The following is a 22,494-nucleotide window of genomic DNA, read 5'->3' on the forward strand; positions in this document are numbered from 1 at the left end:
ATATACCCCTAAATTTTTCACTACTTAGAATAGTATCTATGTCACACATCCATATCTTTCCTCTCCTTGTCGCACTAATATCTCATCCTATTGTATCTTTTTCTGGCCCTACTGATTGCATAATTGCAAGCTTCCCTCCAGACCTTAAGTGAAGCACTAATTAGTTTTTGGACCATCTGCTCTGGAAAGCAGCATCTGGCAGCTGCTCATGCTTTGCTACAAGCCTGTCATTATCTCTTCTTGGCTCAAAATTGTCTCTTATTCTCCAGAACTTCCATTTTGTCCTTGCTGCATATCCTGAATGTTGTGTCCATTTCTCTCATCCTTCCATTTATGGCCACTGTGTCCATTAAAACTATTGTTGTTGTAATGTCCTCTGTCCTGATTCCTACCATTCTGTCTATAAAATAGAGCTCTATCCATATTTTCCACAAAATCGATTGGACTGTGGATGAGTTCCCATCATAAGGATTCTGGGAGTCTTTTTTTCAAAACTGAAATTTCTGTTATCCTATCCAGTGGTCTATGCAAATGAATTAATTTCTCCAACTTCCTAACACAAAACTCATTTATGCTTTCCTTTCTACTTCTGTAACCAGAACCATTCAAAATATCATTCTGCAATCTCAGCTGCTTTGCCAGTCCCAATACTTATTGAAGAACATTGTTTGAAATGTTTTGTAATCTACAATCTGCTCGGAATTTTGATTAGTGCTCATCTGAACAACTACTTCCGTCTTTTTACAAATTTAATCTTATCAATGTCACTCATGCCAGCTGCAAAATCATCTTTACATGGAGCTGGAAACCTCTTGTATGATATATATTCTGTCCACTAAATGGTTAGGTACAAAATCCTTGCCCAATAGGATATCCTAACATTACATGTCCTGTTGCTATATTAACGGTGTATTTGAAAATATTTATTTGTCTTTTAATTTTTTCCAGTCCCTATTTATCTCTTTGTGGCATTTAGAAATCTATGCCTTAATGGGTTTGAATTCTGCATTTGTTTGACTTTCATAGATTTTATTTTTTTGTTCTTGTGCATGAATATGCCCCACAAGATCGATTTACACAATTTACACTTTGCCAGTCCCAATACTTATTCAAGAACATTGTTTGAAACGTTTTGTAATCTACAATCTGCTCGGAATTTTGATTAGTGCTCATCTGAACAACTACTTCCGTCTTTTTACAAATTTAATCTTATCAATGTCACTCATGCCAGCTGCAAAATCATCTTTACATGGAGCTGGAAACCTCTTGTATGATATATATTCTGTCCACTAAATGGTTAGGTACAAAACCCTTGCCCAATAGGATATCCTAACATTACATGTCCTGTTGCTATATTAACAGTGTATTTGAAAATATTTATTTGTCTTTTAATTTTTTCCAGTCCCTATTTATCTCTTTGTGGCATTTAGAAATCTATGCCTTAATGGGTTTGAATTCTGCATTTGTTTGACTTTCATAGATTTTATTTTTTTTGTTCTTGTGCATGAATATGCCCCACAAGATCGATTTGAACAATTTCCACTTAAGCCACAAACCATTTCTCTCCCCCATCTACCATCTTCTTCTACCAGTATAACATTAATCTCCAATTTACTCTCAGCTTCTATGAATCTGTCTTGCTGCCGATCAAATTTTTCCACTTACTTTACCTATCTTCACCTCAAGCTTTGATTTAATTCTCCAATGCTACTGTCAAGCTTCAATCCATATCTCAGATTCTGTATTTCATATTTTAAACTCCCTAATTCTGAATCCATCTTTTCAGATTTCTCACTCAATGGACTTAAAGATAGAGCTGATTTCCTGCTATCCACTGATTTTCCCTATCTATCTCTCCCCTTTGTATCCTTTGGGTACCTGAATCACCACCTGTACCCTTTGATCCACAATCACTTGGTGCTTTTGCAGTTCGTCAGAAATGGCCTGTGACTCTAAACATAAACAAAAGAAATGCATCTGTTACAGTGTTTACTTTCGTAGTCTTTTACTTGCTGCTGTGGAGCAATACAATGCTGAAGGTGATACTTGGGATTGCTGTCTGAGATGAGGATGCACTATGGCTTAAAGGTCGATCATGGATGCGATTTGGTATGGAGAGAGATGCTGCAGCACAAGGATGGTGTTGCAGAAGCGCCACAGCACAGAGGTGGCAGAGTGGAGATACTGCATGTTGGAGGTGGTGGCACAGAGACAACATGGCTCAGAGACAATGGTACAGAGACACTGCAACACGAAACATGCAGTGCAGAGATGATGCTGCAAGAAGGTAGCTGTACAGAGATATTATAGTTTGAAGGTGGCAGCGTGGTGACAATGTGGCATGGAAGTGGGGGAACAGAAGCTGTATGGTGGAGAAAGTGTATCACAAAGCTGGCAGCGTAGAGGCGAAGGTGGCAGCATGGAGATGCTATGGCTCGAGGTTGATGGAACCAAGATGATGCAGTATAGGATAGTGGTGCAGAGACTTTATGGTGTGAACAGATGCTGGTACATGCATGGTGGTCTTGTGAAGCTGTGATGTGGCCAGGCAGTGGGATGGACGTGCACGATGTCATTAAGATGTAGTGGCTTGAACAAACGTCAGTGTGGACAGGGTGGTCGTGCACTGGCTGCGAAGGGATCAGGTGGAGGCTACACAAACATGTAGTGGCGTGAATGAGGTACCCCTGCAACAACTGCAGTTGGACAGGCATGGACGCAGCAGCTTAGTGAAACCTGCAACATGATAGTGTGATTATGGCAGCCCTTCGATACCTGCGTTGTGGACAGGTGGGGCATGGACATGGCAGCATAGCGAAAAACTGTGGCATATGCAGGCAGTGGCATAAACATGGTGGTGGCTATGCAACAGCTGCAGCGTAGACAGACAGCATCATGGGCCTGGTGGCTCTGTGAATACTGTGGTGTGAGCACACAGTTGCACAAAACTTGTGAGGCAGAGATTATGGCATGTAAATGTGGCAGCATGGCTTCAACACAGAAACACTGCAGTGTTCCTGTTGCTACTGCCTACTGCTACACCAAATGTGCTCCCATACAAAATGATTGCACAGCTACTACAGGCCTACTACAACTGGACTGTGTAAATCCTAGAGCCCCCTCACTAACTGCCGATTGTTGAAAATCTCGAAACATTTGTTAGGACATGTGATTCTGAAGTAAATCTAGGAAACTATTCCAGACAAGACAATTCAACTGTAACTTCAAAATTACAACTGCTTAATCCTTGACAAGGCTAAACGATTACAACTTCACTAGGTGGGCTTTGTTAACTGACGAATGTTGTGAAATCAGTCGTCAGTTGAGACCAAGCTCTTGCTGCCTAAGCACAAGAGGGTATATGGGTCATCTGCAATTTAAGCCCTCACAGGAGCATCGCTTATTCATATGGCAAACTTAGCAAACAATCAGTGAAAATTTTGTAACACATAAGTAAACAAATAAACGAGTTAAAAAATGGATAAATTCCCAGGATAATGTTACAGCCTAACCACAAAATTAAATTTTCTTTAACTTTGTTGAGAGAAGCCACAAATTACTTAATGTTGGCCTTATATACGCTGATATTGAAACACAGTAATCAATAAGATGTCAATTAAATAACTTATCAGACAAAGCAGAGGGTTTGTAGACAATAACGAATGTAAGCCAAAGGCGCTGTCCAGTGCATCCAAATCCCTCAAACTGAATAAAATTGACATAGTTTATTAGGTTCAGTCAAGATTATATTTAATAAGCAATTCATCATGGCAAAATTCAATCACTAATAGCTATACAAGGAATTACTGTCCAAATACTTTCTGGATTTTGAACTGTTTATCTGAAAATTTCCCAAATAGCAATAAATCGAAATAATTCTTCCTCCAACTGCCACTTAAACACATGCGGCTCACCGGCTGCCTAAACCTTATCAAGAACCTTACCCAGCTAGACATAAACATTAAAAGATCATGAGCCATGCTCTGCTTCGCTATTTATAACATCTGTGACGTGACCAACCTCTGCAGTCAAGTGAGCATCATGGAACTAGGACACCATTCTAATGAGTATATATTTTACAATCTTTACATACTTCAAATAGATGTAATTTAATATATTATATTTTTAGGCAAACTGCTGACAAATATCACTTTATAACATGTCAAACATGACAGAATAATGAACTTTGATTTACGTTTTACATGTCTGAAAATGGAATGGCAGGAGCTAGCAAAACCTACGTTTTTATTCAGCTTGCTCCTGCTGTACTACATCCCTCAACCAGCCATCTTACAAACATTTACCTTGTTAAAATTCTTACTAAACGAACAAACAATCTAATTTTAGGTTTATTGGGCCATCTTTAGGAAAAAAACTGAATGGCGTATGAAATGGACAGTAGTTCTTAGGTAAGCAGACATTATAAGCAAAGATACAATCCACATGCATAGAGTGTTGTGTCCTAAACTTATTTCTTAGCGTTAAGGAATACATTTTACGCAAAGGACAATGTTAAACACAAGAAGTAATTAAACTACAGAATATTACAGGTTAAATGGTAGTAATGCTAAATTTGGCTGAGAAACTTAAACAGAGTACTTTTAATTTATGTTGTGAAAAAAAACATGATTTTTAACATTACAAACTAGTTGGAAATAAACAAAAATCAGCAGAATAAAAACAGTGTATGTAGTGTTTCGAGAATTTCTGCGTAAATTCTAGAACCACTCAGCCTTATTAAAGGGAAGAGGTGTACTGATTTATGTTGAGAAAGGACATGGTGTTTAAGCCAACTTTCTCGTATATGTAAATTAGTTTGTTTCTGAGGTATGGATACACGAGAGACTGACTAAACAGTATGTATTTATGTGAAGAGTGGGATCTGTAACATGTCTGAAGTTCAAATATACGTCGATAATTGAAGCAAATGAAAATTAGTATGCTTACTTATTTTCATATGTAGAAAGCACTCCGTCTTCAGGCCACAAGTGGCTCGTCGGGACCATCCAACCGCCGTGTCATCCTCAGCTGAGGATGCGGATAGGAGGGGCGCGTGGTCAGCACACCGCTCTCCCGGTCGTTATGATGGTTTTCTTTGCCCGAAGCCGCTACTATTCGGTCGAGTAGCTCCTCAATTGGCATCACGAGGCTGAGTGCACCCCGAAAAATGGCAACAGCGCATGGCGGCCCGGATGGTCACCCATCCAAGTCCCGGCCACGCCCGACAGCGCTTAACTTCGGTGATCTCACGGGAACCGGTGTATCCACTGCGGCAAGACCGTTGCCATAAGTATAAAGAGTCATGAGAAATTCCTGTACCTAGCAGCATAGTTCGGAGAAGAAGAGAAAGAGAGTTTGCAGCAGCAGGCTAGCCAGCAAAGAAGGTCGGCCGAGAATGTCGAGTAAGTCATCTCGTAAAAGAAGTGGAAGTTTGTGTATCTACTTCACACTTAAAGTGACGTCCAAAGCCGTTAGAACGTGGCGAACAGTGAGAAAGGACTGAAAAAACAGAAATTTTAAGACCAAAAAAGGAGAAAATAAGCTGTTGCGTGTAGCCATAGCAACTAAACCAAATACGACAAATAATCTACTACGAGACAACGGAACAAGGAGCAAAATTTTGAATTGAGAAATAGAGAAGAAGATTCCAGTATGTTTCTCTTAGAAAAAATAAGCCTAGAACACTTCGATTAAGAAGATCCGGTGCGGGGAGTGTGGAGCGGTCATATACATCGCGGGAACGCTGACGCGGAAACCAACATCCGACGCCGCCGGCACCAATTGCTGTTCACCGGTGCTGACCTGCCTCCACAACCGCTCACCGACGTAGCTCAGATTCTCCGCCGGCTGAACGTAAAACAGAACTTGCTGACAACATGATCTTATTACACTCTTCACAAGGGCCCCTCACATGGATTCGTTGTTACTCGCCAGTCATAATTTCAAACCCCATGTAACAGCTCTGTTCCATCAAGCACTATAATCAACTTTCTTTTAATTTAATAGCGAATATTTTGAACGAATTGGAAGCGTTGCCATGTGTAGTCCCCTCTGACATCTAGTATCAAACTTTTTTAAGGGAGACTTTGAGGAGAGGGCACCGAGTGGAACTTAGTCTTTCGACAGATACATTTGTAGTGTGACCCTTGATGAAAAACAGCTCTCACAATTTTTACATCTAAATTCAATCCAACGAGAATAACCAGTTTACAATCGTAGTGGAGAACGGCGGCTGGCTTCAGTTTCTAAACGTCTTAGTCAGCTGGAAAGTGGATGTGTGATTAGGACATTATGTTTACTTATGGTCCCACACTCACGGACCTATAAGTGCAGGCGTGTATTTGGCAACACCATTCACAAACTATGGGCGTTTGTCGAACACTGGTGCACTGGGTCCAAGTTATGTCTGATAGAGACAACCTTTAAAAGGAGCTAAAACCCCTATAGACTGTGTTTAAAGAGAGGTGATATCCTTCATACCCGATTTCAACAGCTCTAACAAGGAGTAAACACGACCACGCTGAAGATAAAGAAGAGAAGGGTCTGTTCAAGTTCAGGGTGTTCCTAGAATATGTGGGCAACATTTCATCTAAATTATCACATTCCTAAAGAAACATTATGTTAAAGTTTTTTCCCGGTCACCTACAAAGACCTAATCTATTTTGGCTCAATAGAAGTTGATCATGTCACCCGTGGTCTAGGAGTAGCGTCATTTCCTCGTTCTCGGTTTCGAAAACCACCATCGCTTAAATTTTGATTAATAATCAGCATTGGCGGCCGAAGACTTCCGGGATAAGAAATTAAAGTTATTCTGCCAAGGCCTTGCCAAAGAGGGGGGAGGAGCAGACAGAGGTTCAGGGAGTGGGGCACTCCCTTTTGAGGTTGGAAACAACCCCTAAACGTGGAGGAATCAGCAATGATCAATATCATGAGGATGCAGAAGGCAGTGGAAACCACTGCACTAAAAGACACATAACGTGTATCCGCAGGACTTGTGGTTTGTAATTGAAAAGTGTCGTGACGATCTCTCCATTGGCAGAAGATTCCGGAATAGTCACCCGTTTAGATCTCCAGGAGGGTCTGCCAAGGGGGAGGTGACCATGAGAAAAAGATTGAATAACCTACGAAATGATAACAGTCAATGAGCCGGTGCGTGGAATGTCAGAAGCTTGAACGTGGTAGGGAAGCTAGAAAATCTGAAAAGGGAAATGGAAAAGCTCAATCTACACTCCTGGAAATTGAAATAAGAACACCGTGAATTCATTGTCCCAGGAAGGGGAAACTTTATTGACACATTCCTGGGGTCAGATACATCACATGATCACACTGACAGAACCACAGGCACATAGACACAGGCAACAGAGCATGCACAATGTCGGCACTAGTACAGTGTATATCCACCTTTCGCAGCAATGCAGGCTGCTATTCTCCCATGGAGACGATCGTAGAGATGCTGGATGTAGTCCTGTGGAACGGCTTGCCATGCCATTTCCACCTGGCGCCTCAGTTGGACCAGTGTTCGTGCTGGACGTGCAGACCGCGTGAGACGACGCTTCATCCAGTCCCAAACATGCTCAATGGGGGACAGATCCGGAGATCTTGCTGGCCAGGGTAGTTGACTTACACCTTCTAGAGCACGTTGGGTGGCACGGGATACATGCGGACGTGCATTGTCCTGTTGGAACAGCAAGTTCCCTTGCCGGTCTAGGAATGGTAGAACGATGGGTTCGATGACGGTTTGGATGTACCGTGCACTATTCAGCGTCCCCTCGACGATCACCAGTGGTGTACGGCCAGTGTAGGAGATCGCTCCCCACACCATGATGCCGGGTGTTGGCCCTGTGTGCCTCGGTCGTATGCAGTCCTGATTGTGGCGCTCACCTGCACGGCGCCAAACACGCATACGACCATCATTGGCACCAAGGCAGAAGCGACTCTCATCGCTGAAGACGACACGTCTCCATTCGTCCCTCCATTCACGCCTGTCGCGACACCACTGGAGGCGGGCTGCACGATGTTGGGGCGTGAGCGGAAGACGGCCTAACGGTGTGCGGGACCGTAGCCCAGCTTCATGGAGACGGTTGCGAATGGTCCTCGCCGATACCCCAGGAGCAACAGTGTCTCTAATTTGCTGGGAAGTGGCGGTGCGGTCCCCTACGGCACTGCGTAGGATCCTACGGTCTTTGCGTGCATCCGTGCGTCGCTGCGGTCCGGTCCCAGGTCGACGGGCACGTGCACCTTCCGCCGACCACTGGCGACAACATCGATGTACTGTGGAGACCTCACGCCCCACGTGTTGAGCAATTCGGCGGTACGTCCACCCGGCCTCCCGCATGCCCACTATACGCCCTCGCTCAAAGTCCGTCAACTGCACATACGGTTCACGTCCACGCTGTCGTGGCATGCTACCAGTGTTAAAGACTGCGATGGAGCTCCGTATGCCACGGCAAACTGGCTGACACTGACGGCGGCGGTGCACAAATGCTGCGCAGCTAGCGCCATTCGACGGCCAACACCGCGGTTCCTGGTGTGTCCGCTGTGCCGTGCGTGTGATCATTGCTTGTACAGCCCTCTCGCAGTGTCCGGAGCAAGTATGGTGGGTCTGACACACCGGTGTCAATGTGTTCTTTTTTCCATTTCCAGGAGTGTATATACGAGGGCAGTTCAATAAGTAATGCAACACATTTTTTTTCTGAAACAGGGGTTGTTTCATTCAGCATTGAAATACACCAGGTTATTCCCCAATTTTTTAGCTACACAACACTACTTTTCAACGTAATCTCCATTCAATGCTACGGCCTTACGCCACCTTGAAATGAGGGCCTGTATGCCTGCACGGTACCATTCCACTGGTCGATGTCGGAGCCAACGTCGTACTGCATCAATAACTTCTTCATCATCCGCGTAGTGCCTCCCAGGGATTGCGTCCTTCATTGGGCCAAACATATGGAAATCCGACGGTGCGAGATCAGAGCTGCAGGGTGCATGAGGAAGAACAGTCCACTGAAGTTTTGTGAGCTCCTCTCGGGTGCGAAGACTTGTCTGAGGTCTTGCATTGTCATGAAGAAGGAGAAGTTCGTTCAGATTTTTGTGCCTACGAACACGCTGAAGTCGTTTCTTCAATTTCTGAAGAGTAGCACAATACACTTCAGAGTTGATCGTTTGACCATGGGGAAGGACATCGAACAGAATAACCCCTTCAGCGTCCCAGAAGACTGTAACCATGACTTTACCGGCTGAGGGTATGGCTTTAAACTTTTTCTTGGTAGGGGAGTGGGTGTGGCGCCACTCCATTGATTGCCGTTTTGTTTCAGGTTCGAAGTGATGAACCCATGTTTCATCGCCTGTAACAATCTTTGACAAGAAATTGTCACCCTCAGCCACATGACGAGCAAGCAATTCCGCACAGATTGGTTAGACAATGAGGGACCCAGCGGGAACAAACCTTTGAATATCCCAACTGGTGAACAATTGTGACAGCACTACCAACAGAGATGTCAAGTTGAGCGCTGAGTTGTTTGATAGTGATCCGTCGATCATCTCGAACGAGTGTGTTCGCACGCTCCGCCATTGCAGGAGTCACAGCTGTGCACGGCCGGCCCGCACGCGGGAGATCAGACAGTCTTGCTTGACCTTGCGGCGATGATGACACACGCTTTGCCCAACGACTCACCGCGCTTTTGTCCACTGCCAGATCACCGTAGACATTCTGCAAGCGCCTATGAATATCTGAGATGCCCTGGTTTTCCTCCAAAAGAAACTCGATCACTGCCCGTTGTTTGCAACGCACATCCGTTACAGACGCCATTTTAACAGCTCCGTACAGCGCTGCCACCTGTCGGAAGTCAATGAAACTATACGAGACGAAGCGGGAATGTTTGAAAATATTCCACAGGAAATTTCCGGTTTTTTTAACCAAAATTGGCCGAGAAAAAAAATGTGTTGCATTACTTATTGAACTGCCCTCGTATATTAGGGGTCAGCGAAGTGAAATGGAAAGAAGACGAGGACTTCTGGTCAGATGAGTATATGGTAATGTTAACAGCAGCAGAAACGGGAGTAAGATTCATTATGAACAGATAGATTGGGCAGAGAATGTGTTACTGTGAACAGTTCACTGACAGACTTATTCTTATCAGAATCAACAGCAAGCCAACACCGACAACGATAGTTCACATATACATGCCAACGTCGCAAGCTGAAGATGAGGAGATATAGAAAGTATATGAGGATATTGGAAGAGCAATATGGTACGTACCGGGAGATGAAAATCTAATGGTCGTGGGGGACTGGAATGCAGTTGTAGGGCAAGGAGTAGAAGAAACGGTTACAAGAGAGTATGAGCTTGGCATAAGGAACGAGAGAGGAGAAAAATTAATTGAGTTCTGTAATACATTTCAGCTAGTAATAGCGAATATTCTGTTCAAGAATCATAAGAGGAGGAGGTATACTTGAAAATAGCCAGGTGATACGGGAAGCTTTCAGTTAGATTACATCATGCTCAGACAGAGATTCCGTAATCAGATACTTGGTTGTAAGGCGTACCCAGAAGCAGGTATAGACTCAGATTACAGGTTGGTAGTGATGAAGAGTAGGCTGAAGTTTAAGAGATTAATCAGGGAGAATCAATATGCAAAGAAGTGGGATACAGAAGTACTAAGGAATGACGAGATACGGTTGAAGTTCTCTAAGGCTATAGGTACAGCAATAAGGAATAGCTCAGTAAACAGCACAGTTGAAGAGGAATGGACATCTCAAAAAAGGGCAACCACAGAAGGTTGAAAAAAACATAGGTACAAAGAATATAACTGCAATGAAGCCAGTAACAGAAGCAATACTTCATTTGATCGATGAAAGAAGAAGTACTAAAATGTTCAGGCAAATTCAGGAATACAGAAATAAAAGTCGCTAAGAAACGAAATAAATAGGAAGTGCAGGGAAACTAAGACGAAATGGCTGCATGAAAAATGCGATGAAATGGAAAAAGAGATGATTGTCGGAAGGGCTGACTAAGCTGTAAAATGTTATTCGCATTAAAAAAATTGCATGGTCTTGTCAATATACTTGTTAACATACGTTACAATTACCGTGTTTCCCTTGTCAGCCTTGGTGATAATGGCCTCGTGTTGCTTCAACTTCATATTATACCCCACGAATGGTTTGCAAAAAAGTATAAGGGATGGTCTTAGTAACACGAAATGCCTTATAGGCGAATACAAAAAGAAGATATTAATTAACATGAATCCGAAGCCGCCTAAGTTACGTAGCCAATTAAGGTTCACAAAAAGGACCATCCGCTCCATCCGATCGTCGACAGTTCCCATAGTGCTCATCATAAATTAGGTAGTTTTCTGAAAAATAAGTTAAAGGAAGTGTATGTGTTCGAACGTGTTTACTCGATAAAAAATTCTTGGGAGTTAGTAGAGAGGCTTAGAACTATCTCATGCTCATCTATGACTAAATAAGTGTCCTTCGACATGGTTAACTTATATTCAAATATCCCAGTTGACATCACAGAACGAAATCTACGGTATCAAAAACAGTGCAGGAAACCGCTGAAATGATGACGCTCCTACGTATAACGCTCAAGTACAATTATTTTGAACCTGATGGGAAGATTTATGAACAACCGTATGGCCTGGCCATGGGCTGCCCGCTTGCTGGGCTTATGGCCGACATTTTTATCAATTCAAAGGAAATCAGTTTTTTCAATGGCGCTATGGACGTTAAAGGTAACATTAGATTCTATGTACGATATGTTGATCATTTGTTGTTTGTGGTAGATGGGTCCTGTAAGGAGCTGGAGCAGCTATATACTCGTTTCAATTCGATGCATGAACAAATGTTCACTATGGAACTAGGGAATAACACTAGAGAGATTAATGAGATGTTATTTTGATCATTTTTTGGACTTCTGAAGGTGGCTATATTATTATAGCAGAAACCATGGTCAAGATTTAAAATAAACATAATTTAGTGCAACAGTGGGCAGTTTTTCATTCGAGACAATTTCGTAACGTTTGCTGTTGTTGCTGCCACGATGAAAATAATTAAAAAAATGCAGGATGAACTAGGTGTGCAAAAGGGTGGAGTCAGCAGGCTACGACGTGAAGGTGACAAAGCCTACACTGATCAACCCATGAGCACAGTTCATGGAAGGAGTGTGGAGCTTGATCGGAGCATTCGCCTTTTGCAACCCAATAAGTCAGCCATAGCCGAACACTGTGTTTCCACAGGACATTCTATGGATTATTCTGCCACGAAATTCGCCACGACGAGAATCTGGAGAAATGCGTTTGGGGATTATGTTATTAATAGTGATGGCGGCTTTAAATTTGATAAAAATTAGCACCTAGTGAGCTCTCTAATATCTTCAGATTGACAGAATTTCAAACATAATGACATATCCAGCGACAAGAAATTCTATGGCTTTGACCACTGAATTTTAACTCCGTGAACACCCAATTCGACAGAGGGCGCGCGTAAAAGATTATCCTTACGCAGGCGCTTGCACGCTTCAGATGGACAATAGTCTTAGTCGACAGTGTGCTGAAGCGGACGGCGATCTTGCAGCGAACACCTGAATGACTTCTAATGGCTACATGTGGTTCGACAAGGCGCCATAGCCATATTCGTCATTCCACTTCCATTGCCAACATGTTCATTTCATGTGCACCTGCATCACAATTATAAAATGGTTCAAATGGCTCTGAGCACATCAGTCCCCTAGAACTTAGAACTACTTACACCTAACTAACCTAAAGGCATCACACACATCCATGCCGGGGCAGGATTCGAACCTGAAACCGTAGCAGTCGCGCAGTTCCGGACTGAAGCGCCCAGAACCTCTCGGCCACCGGGGCCGGCATCACAATTATACCACAGCACTATTATTATTATCAATGATCATATTTTAACTGTCATATGAAATCATCCAAAAAGTTTTAGGAATAATTAAAATTATCCACCACATTGTATTTTTAAAAAATCATTTCTTTTCATCCGCTTTTGTATATTTTGAAACGTCTTTTAAACATATAAAAATGTTAGTTGGAGAGTGGTTTCATCCTCTTCCAGCCCGACCCTTTGCACGTGAATCGAAATAAATAACAAAGAAAAGAAACCAGGATTCTCCAGTACAAAATTCAACTGATGATGGCGGAATAGTTTTTAGCCGAAATATAGTGGCAAGATGTCGACGTCATCCGGTTGCAAGCTCGAAGCCTCGTGGAGTTCTCATTACTCCGGAAAAACCTCAAGAATCACATTAACGTGGATGTTTGTAGACACCCGCGGTTATCCGCAATGCCGCAGGCTTTTAGCGGCACAACCAGTATTACCGTGGGTGTGTGTCCAGAAGAGCCAGCAGAAATGGTCAATGTTCAGGGAAACAACAGGAACGATCATTCGAAGCAAAAAAGTGTCGTAAACATGGGCTCCAAAATGCATATCTTGAGAGCTATGAGCACTTCGCCTTCGATACTGTGAAAAAATCTGTTCTATTGCGAGCTCTTTGAATTAGATAGTTTGGGAGGAGGTAATATGGAGGAATAAAGACAAAATTGTGTAGTAAATATGGGCTCTAAAATGCATCCCTTAGGAGCTACGACCACTTGTTAGGTAGGAGAGATGTGTTTCACAATAGCGAAGATGAAAAAGTGCCTACAGCTCTTAAGTATTCACTTTAGAGCCCCTGTATAGTAGACTTCTTTTTTTCGAATGATCGTTCCCCGTCATATCGCTCAACACTGGCCATTCCTTCTTGGACGTCCTGTACACTCTGCTTTTCCAGTAATCTCACGTAGGCAATTATCCATCAAGTTGATCGTTTAAAAAATGACATCATAGCATAGCTACCCTCTCTAGATATTAGTTGTTAATAAGAGGCATTTGATTAGGACATTGATTTTTTTGTAATACTGCTCTTTAACAGAGTGAAATGACCGCTTGAGCTGTTGAGCAGTTTTTTTTCTTTTATTGCTTTGGAAGTTTTTGTGCTATGCGTGTCTGACAAACGTCTTGCTTCACAACTATTTAGTGCCAACACAAATTCACCCGAATAACGCAAGCGCTTCTTTAGCAGGAATCCATTTCGTCATTGCCAAAAGTTAAGAAACGGCTCGGCGAATCCAAGCGCGGTCGCACTTGTTTACAAATGACCCATTCGAAGGTCTCCTTAAAAACACGACTACAGATAAAACTTCGAGAGGATGGAATATATTACAGACGATTAGTGGTCAAAAATATATCAAACAGCAGACACCAGATGCACATGAGAACAAAGAGCGCGATACGTTTGACATTGAACAATTAAACCGTGCGTAATTTTTGTGGAACATGGATGCTGCTTTTGTTAATTAAGGCGGAAAGCAAATTCTCAAACTAATTTTTCAGAAATACTAGTATTGTTTTTAAAAAAAACCGATAGATTTTGTGCGCCAGTTGGTTACTGTAAACGACTGCCGCTTCATATGAGGAATGAAACAACGACCATAGCAATGAGTAGACGCCGTGAGTCTTGCTCAAAAAAGGGACATCGATTTTACGTCAAAAAGTGCTTTCTGGGATGCAAAAGATATTTATTATGTTGCAAAAGGTAGAACAGTAGCTGGCTAATGGGACACAAGTTTTTCTCGAAGCTTGTCCAAGAGCAGGCAACAAGTTCTGGATCAACCGAAAAAAAAAGAAAAAAGGGACTGAGAAGACATGTAGTTACAAAACGAACGAGAAAGATATTTCATCAGAGCAATGCGACTGCTTTAGCGATAAGAAAACTCAGGCATATGAATTACACTGTGAAAGGGCACAGTACTGCCCGACATTGAAAATAGGTACAATATACTTCATTATTTTTGTCAGAACAACACATTTTTTTTGGTAAAATAACTCAATTTCAATTAATACAGCGAAGTCGGATACCAGTGTGGGAAAGAATGACGATTTATTTATTTAATTGATCACATGTGCACTCCCACAAAATAAATCCCTACATCCAGTTTGGTGAGATCTGTGAAATGAATGAATGTATGGTCGTCTGCTAACCGCAGATAGTGAATGTGAATATATCATCATCTTTGAGACGATCCTTTGGCCACCTTTGGTGGGACCAAAGAGATGAAATTTACCTGAGCTTTGAGCGCCTGAAATGTGGCTGACCAATACGGTAGCAAGGTGCTCCCCTACTTCAGCAGAGGTGCGAGAGGACCTGGAGAACGGCCATGTTTCAGCACTCTGCTGCTGGATCTTGTGCTGTTAAGACCTGTCTTAGTTGTGCTCCGTAAAGACAAAAGAGTGGAGATATGGTATGCATGTGGAATATTTAAGAGTAGTTTGAAATAATAATTTCTCTATTTCAGGAACTTTTGTGGGGAGAATTAAATGTCAGGCAGATAATATTAATGGGATCATAGTAATCTTCAGAAGTGACCAACGGTCACAATGAAACCACGTGTAGCAATAAGTTGAAATACTTCCATGTGCTTAAGTTAAGCTGAATTACTAGCGTGTGTACAATAAGTTGAAATATTTAAGAAATAGCGTGTGTACCATAAGTTGAAATATTTAAGAAATGGCGTGTGCAGGACCTGAAATTAGAGACTAGTACTTCCACGTGGTGAGTACTGTGTGAGTCTCAAACTGTGTATGAGACAAAGGATAAAGAGAAGTACTCGTCCATGGCATCAGTTGAGGACTCGCGTGTGTGATGAATACGTTCTTAATATTACTTTGCGTGATATGATTCCGTGTGACGCTAGAATCAAACTCTGAGAGAGAAGCAAGGTGAGTCGGCCGTCTATCCAGCAACGCCACTTGGCTTGCATTGCACAGGAAGACGTGCATATATCTCCAGAGTTCATAGTAGGAAAGTAGAATTACGAAGTGGGGCAGTGTCGTGTGAAACTGGGATAAATATTAATTGAAGTGGGAAAGCTGAAAGTGATAATGTTGTGGCTATTCCCTGTGTAGTATTTCATATTGTAGTGTGGTGTATGTCGTGTAATTTGGGTATGTGTGGTTTGCATGGGAGAGTAGCGAGGTAGTCTCAAAAGATTAGTGGGTTATGCTTGTTCCTTCGGTACCGCTCGGTTGGAGGAAAGTTTCGTGATGATGATTGTGAGAGTCGAAGTGTGAGGTATAATAAAGGATCCACCATCCTATCCAGAAAGTGCACTGTAGCGTTAAATAATTTACGAGACCATAAGGTAGAGAATCACCAATGTTAAGCCATGCCCACTGGGCGGAATTTCTCATGTGTTATTGTTGTTGGTTATAGAATTTGTGTGTTTAGGTTATAGAATTTATCGGAATAAATAAGATAGTGAAAAGAAAAAGATTGGTGGCCTTTTCCTTCGAATTGTATGTTGTCATGATATCCAGAATTTATAATGTGTGCGCCACTCATATTCAGTGCGATGGCCACGTGTTGATAAAAGCCGTTAAACAAAAAAAGAAAATGTGGTATTGCCAGTGCAGTGAACAGTCAGAGTTCCGTAAATTACTGATAGTCAGATGCGTGTTTCTGTTGCGTATTATTCATACAGGAGGATAATTTGTAACTAAATTGTGAGTACGAGATTTCATGTTACTCGATAAATATGAATGAATCCACTCGCTTGGCAGACCACTCATCTTGCAGGCCTGACTGCTTGATGCAACAGTATGAGCAAGGCATGTGGGTGCCTGTCAACTGAAGCGCCAAAGAAACGTGTACGCATGCGTATCCGAAACAGACAGAATACGGCGCTGTGGTCGGCAACAAGACAACAAGCGTCTGGCGCAGTTGTTAGATCGGTTACTGCTGCTGCAATGGCAGGTTATCAAGGTTTAGTTGAGTTTGAATGTGGTGTTATAGTCGGCGCATGAGCAATGGGTCACATCGTCTCCGAGGCAGCGATGGAGTGGGGAATCTCTTGTATGACCATTTCACGAGTGTACCGTGAATATCAGGAATCCGGTAAAACATCAAATCTCCGACATCGCCGCGGCCGGAAAAAGATCGTGCAAGAACGGGACCAACGACAACTGAAGAGAATTGTTTAATGTGACAGAAGTCAACACTGACATTGAACTGTTGGTGACTGGAAACATGTTGCCTGGTCGAACGAGTCTCGTTTCCAATTGTATCGCGCGAATGGACGTGTACGGGTGTGTAGACAACCTCACGAATCCATGGATCCTGCATGTCAGCAGGGGACTGTTCAAGCTGGTGGGGGATCGGTAATGGTGCAGGGCGTGTGCAGTTGGAGTGATCTGGAACCCCTGATACGTCTAGATACGACTCTGACAGGTGACACGTACATAAGTATCTTGTCTGATCACCTACATCCATTCATGTCCATTGTGCATTCTCGACGGATTTGGGCAATCTCAGCACGACAATGCAACTCTACATACGTCAGAGAGTGGCTCCAGGGACGCTCTTCTGAGTTCAAACACTTCTGCTGGTCATAAAACTACCCCGACAAGAACATTATTGAGCATATCTGGGATACCTTGTAACTTGTTGTTCTGAAAGATCTCCACCCCGTCGTATTCTTACGGATTTGTGGACAGCCCTCCGGCACTGCTTCAGACATTAGTCGAGTCCGTGCCACGTCGTGCTGGGGCACTTCTGCGTGGTCGCGGGGTCCTACACGATATTAGGCAGGTGTACCAGTTCCTTTAGCTCTTCAGTGTATTTGACCAATTTGCCAGAGCCTTATTAATACGTGAAATTGTTACATAGCAGAGATAGCGGTAGTGTATACAACGTCTCACAGTAACTTGCGGATCACCTTGATCGCTGCTAAAGTCCTTCGTAAGAATTTCCCAACGAAGTTAAGTAGGGGACACAGACTTCGTCACCAGCAGTACGGTTGTATGTTCAGCATGCATCTGACATAAGGGCAAGTCAACAGTAATCACACTGACGTTTGATCAGAGCGCGGAGGAAAGTCTGCAGGACACAAAGGAGAGGGCGCAGCTGGGTTGGCTTACTTGCTGGACTCTGCTTCGTACGCAGTAGGGTGCCAAAAAAATGGTTCAAATGGCTCTGAGCACTATGGGACTTAACATCTATGATCATCAGTCCCCTAGAACTTAGAACTACTTAAACCTAACTAAACTAAGGACAGCACACAACACCCAGTCATCACGAGGCAGAGAAAATCCCTGACCCCGCCGGGAATCGGACCCTGAACCCGGGGGCGGGAAGCGAGAACGCTACCGCACGACCACGAGCTGCGGACAGTACGGTGCCGTGGCATCGGTGGAGCACTGCGCCGTAAGGTTGGAAAACATATGCCATGGGCGTCGCTGCGCCCTAGAAGTTCGAAGTGACTGGGTTCTAATTCTCATCCTTGAAAATAAATGCAGATGCTAGTCAGGCCTGAAGGTTGGACTGTTGTATTCGACCACGAACGGCACCTGTGCAATACGTTGCAAGTATCAGTCGTCGTCAGAAGATTGTCCTTTGTAGCTGTGAGTGCATTATATTATAGCTAAGAGCATTTGAACGTGGGCAAATTGTTGGTGCTCTTACAGTGAGTGCTTCCGTAACGGACGTAGCCGAACTGCATGGCGTTTCAAGAGGTACCATACCGAAGATCTGTATCGCATTTAGAGAAAGCGGAAAAAGTCATAACGCGATCGAAAGCGTTTGTTGGATGATCGCCACGGACGGTCACCGAAGACTGATAACATGGTGGCAGCTGCAGAGGTCACTGTAGAACTAAATGTCGCGCTTGCGAACCCTGTCAGCACAAAACAAAAAATATACAAAACCACGAAGGGAGATTCCTAAGCAGGGAATTGCAGGGCGAGCTCGAACGAGAAAGCTACTCATCAGTAATGCAACTGTCGGCAACAGGAAAAGCCGAAGCCGTAAAACCTGGACTGTGGAGCAATGAAACAACGTCATTTGATCCGATGAATCTTGTTTCACACTGATCCAACTTCTGGCTGAGTTTACGTCGCAAGAGTGAAACATGGCGGAGGGTCGGTGAAGATTTGGGCAGCCGTATCGTGATATTCCATGAGCGCCATGGTCCCTCTGCAAGATCGCGTTACTGAAAAGAGTAACGTGACACTTTTGGCAGATCAGACCCATCCCATGGTACAATGTTTTCTCCCTAGCGGTTAAGATGTATTCCAAGATGACAGGCACACAACCCGCATCGTCCAAGACTGGTTTTGTGAACACGAGAATGAATTTTCGCATCTCCGCTGGCCACCAGAGTCACTAGATCTTAATAAGTGAGAGTTTGTTGTTTACTTTGAAGAGGAAGGTACGTGATCGTCATCCATCTCCATCATTGTTACCTGGACCTGCCTCTATTTTGCAAGAAGAATGGTATAAAACTCATTTGAAAATCAGACAGGACCTGTATTTATCAATTCTCAAATGACTGGAAGCTGTTTTGAAAGCCAACACTTTTCCTGCACCGTATTAGGCATGGTGATGTGATCTGTATTTGGTGATTCCATATTTTTGTCTACCAGGCTGGTCCCGGCGCAGGTTCGAGTTCTCCCTCGGGCATGGGTGTGTGTGTGTTTGTCCTTAGGATAATTTAGGTTAAGTAGTGTGTAAGCTTAGGGACTGATGACCTTAGCAGTTAAGCCCCATAGGATTTCACACACATTTGAACATTTTTGTCTATCGCCTGTACATCTACATACGTAATTCACAAGCCACTGTGGAGTGAATGGGAGAGTATTCTTTCTACTATTGTCAGACATAGTTCATTCCAGTTCTTAAAAAGGGCCGTAGGACACTCGTAGAGTGAAACGGGGATATGTGGAGTCGATATTTTCAGAAGGCAATATCCAACCATAATGCACAAAAACCACGGGAAATTTACATATGTTGCTCAATATATTCATAAGAAACAAAATAACTTCGTTCAGGAAGCTAGGCTAAATTTCAAACTAACTACGAATTTTTAAAAAATTATATAAGCCTCGGCCATCTCATGCACCTAGCACCGTAGATGACTAGGCATGCATGGGATAGATGGAAAGCTGGTAAAATGTTTTAAAATCAAAGGGGAAATCGTATTAAAAGAGTATCCAATAATCTTAACGTGTTGTTATTGAACTGCTTGTTACGACGGCTGGGCAGATGTGTACTGGCGAATAGGCGTGCAACTTTTGGGCTACTGACCTCCGAGATTAACCAAGGGGCTACAAACAGAGTCTTCTCAACGATCGTTTAGCGAACGTTACTACGTATCGGCCTCCGCATCAGGCCCCTGATTTATGTACCCATTCTGACTGCTGTTCATCGGCGACAAAGGATTTAATTTGCACCCCAAACAGCAAACGAACGTCCACTGTGTGGCGGCATGTGGTCTTTTCCGATGAGCCACGTTTTATGTTCCATCCGACTGAGGGCTGTTGCGTGTACGGCGTAAAACGTCTGAAAACAAACAACCTGCAACAATTGCCTGAAGGGTCCAGGCTGGAGGAGGGAATGCTGTGGCCTGGAGAATGTTTTCTTGGCATTCCCTGGGTGGTCTCGTCATTCTGGAAGGCACAATGGATTAACACAAGTATTTATCTATCCATGGGAACCATGTGCCCTTATACACGCTGTTTGTTTTTGCTCGACGATGGCATCTACCAGCACGATAATGCAACGTGTCAAACAGGTCGCAGTGTACGTACGTAGTTCGTACCCACTTGTCCACCAAACGCTCTGGATGTGTGGGACCATCCTCTACCGGGCTGTTCGCACTATGAATCCTTTGCTGAGAAACCTAGCGCAGCTGACCCCGCCTTTGGAGTCGGTGTGACTCCATATCCCTGTCGGTCACTGACTCTCTTCCTGCACGTCTCGCAGCCGTCCGCACTGCAAAGCGTGCTTATTCAGGCTTTTGACAGGTAGTCACAATAAATGTGACATGAGAGTGTGGTAGGAAAACCAGATGCCAGGCTGATTTTCATTCGCACGATCTTAAGGAAACGTGATTCACCCACGGAAGAAGTGCCTTTTACGAAACACTTGGGCGACCGATTCTTGCATAATGTTCATCAGTCTTGCCAAGTTGGATTAATAGAAGAAACAGAGAAGATCCAACGAAGAATGGCGCGTTTTGTCTCTGGACCGTGCGAGAACATTACGAAGAGGCTCAACGGACTCTAGTGGCAGCCGTTACAAGAAAGGCGGTGTGCATCATGGAGAGGTTTACTGCTGAAATTCCGAGAGCGTATTCTCCAAGGGGAATCGGGCAACTAATTACTTCCTTCCATATGCATCTCGCGAAATGATCACAACGGGAAAATCACATAAATTTGGAGCTCATGTGGACGATTATCGACAATCGTTCTTTTCACTCATCATTCGTGAACGGAACAGAAGGGGAAAAAATATACGAGGGCGGTTCAGAAAGTAACCTCCGATTGGTCACAGTGCGGGTTGTGGGTGGAGTAGCGACGCCATCTGTGCGTTCACGCACTCAACAGGTCAGTCGGCATCAAGCCGTGGTCGAGTGAACGTCGTACCTGCGCTAGTTTAGTTTTTGTGGCAGTTTGAAATGTGTGCTGCAATAGAAAACCCCGCCAAATGTGAAGTGCGTGCTGTCATAAGGTTTTTTACAGCCAAAGGATATTCTGCAGCAGCTATTCATCGTGAGCTTTGTGCCGTGTACGGACCAAGAGTTATGAGTGAAGGAGTTGTCCGTGAATCGGTACGTTTATTTAAAAGTGGACGAGAAAACGTTCATGATGAAGAGAGGAGTGGTAGACCATCATTGGTGACTGACGAACTCGTTCAGACAGTTGATGCAAAAGTTCGTGAAAATCGACGTTTCTCAATGTCGGAGTTGTCTACTGGTTTTCCACAGATTTCTAAGACTCTCTTGTACGAGATAGTGACAGCAAGATTGGGTTACCGTAAGTTCTGTGCACGATGGGTGCCCAAAATTCTTACCGACCACCACAAAACTCAAAGAATGGCCTCTGCATTAGACTTTCTGTCACGTTATGAGGACGAAGGAGAACCATTGTTAAACAGAATCGTGACCGGTGACGAAACCTGGATTAAGTACGTGAACCCTGAGACAAAAGAACAATCAAAGATGTGGGCACATTCAAATTCACCTACCAAACCAAGAAAAGCCTCGCAAGATTTTTCTGCCAGAAAACTGATGGCAACGGTGTTTTGGGATGCCAAAGGGGTGTTGTTGGTTGAATTCATGGAACGTGGTACGACCATTAATCAAGACGTGTACTGTGAAACAATAAAAATGTTACGACGGGCTATACAGAACAAACGCCGTGGTATGCTGACTTCCGGTATCGTTTTTTTGCACGATAACGCCCGTCCTCACTCTGCTCGCAGAACAACGGCCCTTCTGGAGTCCTTCAAGTGGGACGTTATCAACCATCCACCTTACAGCCCAGACCTGGCGCCAAGTGATTATCACCTCTTCATGCATTTGAAGAAATGGCTCGGGTCACAGCGGTTTGATGACGACGAAGAGCTCAAAGATGCGGTCACAGGCTGGCTCCAGGCAC

The 22,494-nt window shown here is 43.7% G+C and overlaps 1 protein-coding gene and 1 pseudogene across 1 annotated transcript in view; one reads left to right on the top strand and one right to left on the bottom strand.

Annotated features, from left to right (window-relative positions):
- The window catches only part of LOC124596385, a 132,328-nt gene that overhangs the window by 72,162 nt on the left and 37,672 nt on the right, over positions 1 to 22,494 (top strand). The gene's annotated exons all lie outside the window — the stretch shown is intronic.
- On the bottom strand, positions 5,169 to 5,286 carry LOC124597394 (annotated as a pseudogene).

This window comes from Schistocerca americana, chromosome 2, assembly GCF_021461395.2.
Source record: "Schistocerca americana isolate TAMUIC-IGC-003095 chromosome 2, iqSchAmer2.1, whole genome shotgun sequence".
In the NCBI taxonomy this organism is placed as follows: Eukaryota; Metazoa; Arthropoda; class Insecta; order Orthoptera; family Acrididae; genus Schistocerca; species Schistocerca americana.